This window comes from Zootoca vivipara, chromosome 6, assembly GCF_965207765.1.
Source record: "Zootoca vivipara chromosome 6, rZooViv2.hap1.1, whole genome shotgun sequence".
NCBI classification, from domain to species: Eukaryota; Metazoa; Chordata; class Lepidosauria; order Squamata; family Lacertidae; genus Zootoca; species Zootoca vivipara.
This window is the reverse complement of record NC_142589.1, coordinates 25,100,721-25,107,092: the sequence shown is the minus strand read 5'-3', so window position 1 is coordinate 25,107,092 and position 6,372 is coordinate 25,100,721. Positions and strand designations below refer to the sequence as shown.

Genomic DNA, 6,372 nt, shown 5'->3' with positions numbered 1-6,372 from the left:
TTTGGCAGACGCTGGCTACAATCTACCCTCTCTGCTGAGAAGCACAGGCCCATGGGGTGCTGAGACCCCCAGTCCTTCCAGCAACAGCCTCCTCCCTGTGGCCTTTCCTTGTTGTGATGGCCTCCTTAGTCTCTGTGCAAGGGTGTTGGGGGGGGTGTTAAGGGAGGGGGTCTTGAGCATTCCCTCTCCGCTGTCCCACCTAAGTTTGATCCCCAGCAAGTTTTCTGCACACACCTCACTCCTTAGCTCAGTTGGTAGAGCACGAGACTCTTCATTCCAGGGTTGTGGGTCTGAACCACGTGTTGGGCAAAAGGAGTCCTACATTGCAGAGGGTTTGACTGGGTGACCCTAGTGGTTTACAATGGCTCTCCTAGCCATAGGAGCCAACTCCCCCAATAAAATATTTGAGGGGCCCTCCCCCCCCCAAAAAGTTAATGGGCATCTCCAAATATGTAGTGAGCGCTGCATCATGCGATCGATTGTGTGGGGTGGGAATTATCTGCCCCACCCCCACCCCCAATTCCCCCCCCCAAGTTGGCACTACTGATTCTAGCAGAATCAACCCTCGGAGAACTGCGATGCCGCTGAAGGTCCTATTCAAGCTTACCCACGTCTACTCAGAGTAAGCTCCGCTGGAGTCCCGCACCCTGGGAAATTGCATCTTTGCAAGGGGCTCTCCCTCTGCGCATCTTTGCAAAGCGCTTCTCTCAGTCAAAGCTGAGCTGAAGGGCAAGCCATCAACACCCCACCCCCAAATATATAAGAATCCCGATGCCGGTCCCTGTTGCTTAGGAAGTGCGGTGGGTGGTAATGTAGAAGAACGTCTTCCGTCCGCATGCGGATCCAGCCACGGCTGCATCTCCCGCAGGCCGCTTCCTCCTCCTCCTTCCCGCTCCCTGCCGGAGGTACATGAAGGCTGCTCCGCTGCTCACCCTACCGGCCGGCGCCGTGGCTTAGTTGGTTAAAGCGCCTGTCTAGTAAACAGGAGATCCTGGGTTCGAATCCCAGCGGTGCCTGCAGAGGAGTAGCCTCTGTTTTGCCTGCGCCTGCAGGAGGTGGCCCTTTTTTTATGCCCACCCGCCCTGCTCGGCTAGAGAAAGAGCGAGAGAGGCGCGCTCGGATCCTCCGCCTCCTTCGCTTCAGGTGCTGCTTAAAGGTTTTGCTTTTGCTGCTGCGCGCCACTTTGCAAGAGGCTCATGGCCAGAAGCCCGCTTTGCAGGATGCCCGATGCCCTTCCTAGGCGCCCTTAAGAGCAGCCCCCACGCCACAGCAGCCCCTCCGCGGATCGACGCGCGGGGTGGGGGTGGGGAGCGAACGGTGAACCCACAGCCGAGCCCTTTGTGATTGCAATCGAGAGTAAATGTACACCTTTTTTGCAAAAATGGGTTATCATAACAAGAGAGAGAAATAATCTTACGTGTGGCAGTAGTTTGACATCTTGCAGAAAATACGTTTTAATTTTTTTAGACACGGAAGTGTGTTTGTTGCCTGCACATTTTAGACTTGAACTGCCGATTTCTCTCTCTGTTTCTCCTTCCTTTAAACAGGGCCACTTTTTAACTATGCCAGGCACAGGGGAAAACACCCTTCAGCTCCTGTGGATGACCCTCTTTAATCTTTAATGTTTAATATTATTTCATGCTTCCTTCCTTGTTGTTTAACATGTTGAAGAGGATGCTCAGCAGATGCCCACTGGTGACACACGATTCTTAAAACAGACACACACAGAGCAACTTGGCAAAGTATGGTATGTTTTCCAGAATCCTGCTTAATCCCACCACGCAGACTTTGAAGGGAAGAGTGTTTGTCACATCATTCTACATTCATTCATCTATTTATAGTCATGCTTTTGTGTAGTTGTCCAGATTAATCCGGAACCACTGCTGTCCCTGCTTATTTCCTTGCCGTCATCAGTACAGGCGAAAACTCGCAGAGGGGCATACATCAATATGTGCCAGGAAATGCTTTATCAAGTCGATTAATCCAACCCAAAGGGTCGATCCAGTTTAGGCTACAATCCTTCCTAAACACCCTCACTAGGGAGGAACTCCCATCGGACTCAGTGAAATTCACTTTGGACAGTGGTCAGAAAGTGTCACTGGGACTTTCACAAGCAAAGCTCAGTGATGGTGGAGGTTTGTCCCTTGGTGAGGTTTACAGACTTTATCCTGGCCTCTTCCCCCATCCTCCCATTCAGAGCCTCCGGAGCTGCCCATTTCCTCCTCATTATGCCAAAGATGGATACTTGCACTGACTGGACCTTGTGTCACCATAACACTGTCCTCCCCTGTACTATCATTACTTAGAGACATGGACGTAGCCAGGCCTTTTGTTAGGGGGGACAGAACCTCACTGCCGCCACCGCTCTCGGCCCTCCTTCTCTGCCTTCCATGCCTGACCCACTGCACACCACTTCCCCACCACCACCACTGAAGCACCAACAACTCAGGGGCTGCCCAGGCTCATGGAGAAAGGAGATAGAAACCTTGGAGGAAGGGGAAACGTGGCGGTTGAGGTCAAGGCGGCGGCCGCCCCTCTGCCACTGCCATCGCTGCAGCATCAACGTCCTGACTTGTAGTATTTATTTATTTATTTATTTATTATTTAAAGTGTCCGTGGGTTCATTGAAAAAATTATGGTAACCTTACTTTAAAGGTCAGCACCAACACTTTAAATTGTGCCCGGAAATGTATTGGGAGCCAATGAAGGTCTTTAAGACCAGTGTTATGTGGTCCCAGTGGCCACTCCCAGTCACCAGTCTAGCTGCCGCATTCTGGATTAGTTGTAATTTCCGAGTCACCTTCAAAGGTAGCCCCACGTAGAGCACATTGCAGTAGTCCAAGTCGGAGATCACTAGAGCATGCACCACTCTGGCGAGACAGACTGCAGCTAGGTAGGGTCTCAGCCTGCATACCAGATGGAGCTGGTAGACAGCTGCCCTGGACACAGAATTGACCTTCGGCTCCATGGACAGCTGTGAGTCCAAAATGACCCCCAGGCTGTGCACCTGGTCCTTCAGAGGCACAGTTACCCCATTCAGGACCAGGGGTGAAACCTTGGAGTATGTAATCCCACCCCAGGACTGTGTGATGAAAGGTAGAATGTAAATGCTAACAACAACAACAACAATAACAAACAACAACTTGCACTGGAAAAGTCCACAGGTGCTTTGTGAATAATAGTATAGATACTTGAAGCAGAAATTTTGCCTGTGGGATTTCAATATTCCTGGAATATTCTGGCACTTTTCCTGCCTATAGAGCACCTCACAGGAGCAATACTCCACTTCTGGAGTATGTTCTCTATTTTGGGCATATTTAAAATGGCTTTGCAAGCATTTTCAAAATGGACTTTAATTTCCTTTGTTAAGAAGCCAAAGATCAATTGGGGTTGGAAACGTGTATAAAGAACAAAGCGATGGGGAAGAAGAGGGGAAAACATTAGGACAACCCATCTTCTCAGAGAGTTGATGTTTGGCAGAAGGAAATACTGTGCAATTCAGGGACTCTTCCGAAGTCAAATGGTGTACTGGTATGTCACATAAAATTAAAACAGGTAGAAAGAACAAAGTCACTAAATCTCTTAGAAGCTTGGCTGTCACATGTATGGGACTCCATTCCTATGGACAAATTAATGGCCTTATAACAAGAGCACTGTACTGGAAATAAAAACTGCAACTTTTATGCAACATGGCATCCTTTTATGGAATAGCACTAGCTATTAAGCATAGCTTCCATCACTAGCGTCACATGGAACATTGTGATGCTTTCATCTGACTACTGTACATTTTCTCTCTCTCTCTCTCTCTCTCTCTCTCTCTCTCTCTCTCTCTCTCTCTCACACACACACACACACACACACACACACACACACACACACACACACACCAAGAACAAGCCATGGCTAGATTTTATATGGCTTGTAAGTAAGTGAGGAGAGATTTGCAACTAAATAAATTACAGTCTGTATTCTATTAACTATTAACAGGTTTGGAAGTAGGCATGGAAAACAATAAAAAGCAGCCTCTTAAAGTAGATCAGAATCACTTAATACTGTCATGTTATGACTTTTGAATCAGGGTAATAATAAAAGCCACAATATAAATCAGTTGTCGGAGTAAGGAATGACAGGGAAGCGGGGAGATGCTTGTGCATTATTGTTCCAGCTGTTGGGTTGTTTGGAAGTGAAAGCAGCACTTGGGGAACTCCTCAGAGAGCTGAAGGGCAAGGAGTGGATGTGAGGGCAAGATTTAGATACCTTAAAATGAGCCTATTAAGGCCCCATCTGCACTATACATTTAAAGCAGTATTACCCCACTTTAAACAGTCATGGCTTCCCCCAAAGGATCCTGCAAATTGTAGTTTGTTAAGCGTGCTGAGAGTTGTCAGAAGATCCCCCCTTCCCTTCACATAATTACATTTCCCTGGGAAATTAGGAGTCAATGGTTAAACCACTCCGATAATGGTTCATATGGGAAGAGGTGGTCCTTGACATACTGCAGTCTTGAGCCAGGCTGTATAGGTCAAAACCAACACTTTGAATTGGGCCTGTAAACTAATTGGCAGCCAGCGCAGCTAGCCCAGGATTGGTGTTACCGTATATGCTTAAACTCTTGCCATGGTGAGCAAGTCATTCCTGCAACCATTGAGGGAATACAGTAAGCCTGCATGTGTCTCAAGCCAAAATCACTTATGGTCAAAAACCATTGGGTTCAATGGCAGGTGGGACTGCCAACATCATTTACCCCAGAACCCCACCTCTTTTTCTTTTTTAAAAAATTGCTACACGCACAGGTTAAATGCATGTAAATGGTGGGCTTAACGTACTTCTGTCTGAATTAATGCTTTCCTGTCCAATCTCTCAACATTATATCTGTTCTGAATTTTAGATTGGTTGGTTGGTTTTTACTGGACTCTGTCTTCTGTTGCTTTATTGTAGCTTTGGAGGTATTTGTTTTATTATTTCAAGGCCTTGGGCAGCGGCCACCAGTAATGTGTAGTTCTGCTCTTTCTTCCAAGTAAATTTTTAGGTTGGAGGTGTCAAGTAACTCAACATGCTCTGTAGTAAATGATGGTTGTGTACAGAACATACATTCAAAGCACATTTCACTCCCCACCCCCAGAAAAGAATCCTGAGAATTGTAGTTTGTTAAGGGGTAGGGAAATTGTAGCTCTGTGAGTGGGTAAACTAATGTTACTGGATTCTTTTTTTGATGGGCATGTGCTTTAAATGTATGGTGTTTATCCTTTATCCAACTGTGATCTTAGGGGAACTGGGAAATCTAAACGGGCCTGCAAATATATATTGATAATCTTAACAATATGAACTTTATACAAGGAGTTTAACAAGATTGATTTGTGCTGCCTTGGTAACAATTAGCGAAGGCTACTGAAACCTTTCAAGAGAGAAATGGATTTTTTCTAAACAATTGATCTAAAGCAGGGGTGTCAAACTCAAATTCATCGGGGGCCGCATCAGCAGTTTGGTCACCCTCAAAGGGCCGGTTGTATCTGTAGGACTATGTGTCCACTCTTTATTATCATAAATTATTGTCACTGCATTCAATTATTACTGTTTTTTGTAATAATGTAAGTAATAACTAGCTCTGAAAGCAGAAACATAGTCAGAATAGTAGATATTCAAATGTACAATTATTGTACAATTTATTGAAAAATGATTTTTGGTAACTGCACTGGGTGGTGGAGGCTCACTAGGGTTTCATGCAGGAGCTTTGCAGAGCTACTGGTACCTGGAGATGCTGGGGTCCTTCTGCATGCAGGACAGATGTTCTGCCAGTGAGCCATCACCCTTCACCAAAGGGACTGGCTGAGGTTGACTCACTGGAGCTGCTCTCCTGGTTCCAGGGTTTAAGGGCCAGAAGTATAAAGCAGCATCCTATGTTTCTGAGGAGAGGGAGAGGGAGAGGGAGAGGAGGGGAGGGAGGGAGGAAGGAAGGAAGGAAAGAGGGAGTGGGAGGGAGAGAGGAAGGAAGGAAAGAGGGGAGAGAAAGAAGAGTAGGAAATAAGGAAGGGAATAAAGAAGGAAAGAAAAAGAAAGAGGGAGAGAAGAGGGAAAGGGAGAAAGAAGGAAGGAAGTAGAGGGAAAGAAAGAATAAGAATGAGGGAGAGGAAGAAAGATGGGAAGGACGGACGGAAGGAAGGAAGGAAGGAAGGAAGGAAGGAAGGAAGGAAGGAAGAAAGAAAAGAGGGAGCAGGAGGGAGAGAGGAAGGAAAGAGGTGAGAGAAAGAAGAGTAGGAAAGAAGGAATAAAGAAGGAAAGAAAAAGAAAGAGGGAGAGAAGACAGAGATAAAGAAGGAAAGAAGGAGAGGGAAAGAAAGAATAAGAACGAGAGAGAGGAAGAAAGAAAGGGAA

At 46.5% G+C, this 6,372-nt stretch overlaps 1 non-coding gene across 1 annotated transcript; it reads left to right on the top strand.

Moving 5' to 3' along the window:
* The first annotated feature begins 942 nt into the window (after positions 1–942).
* On the top strand, positions 943–1,016 carry TRNAT-AGU (transfer RNA threonine (anticodon AGU)). The gene has a single exon. It is a non-coding gene; the product is annotated as a tRNA-Thr (tRNA).
* Positions 1,017–6,372: the final 5,356 nt, after the last annotated feature.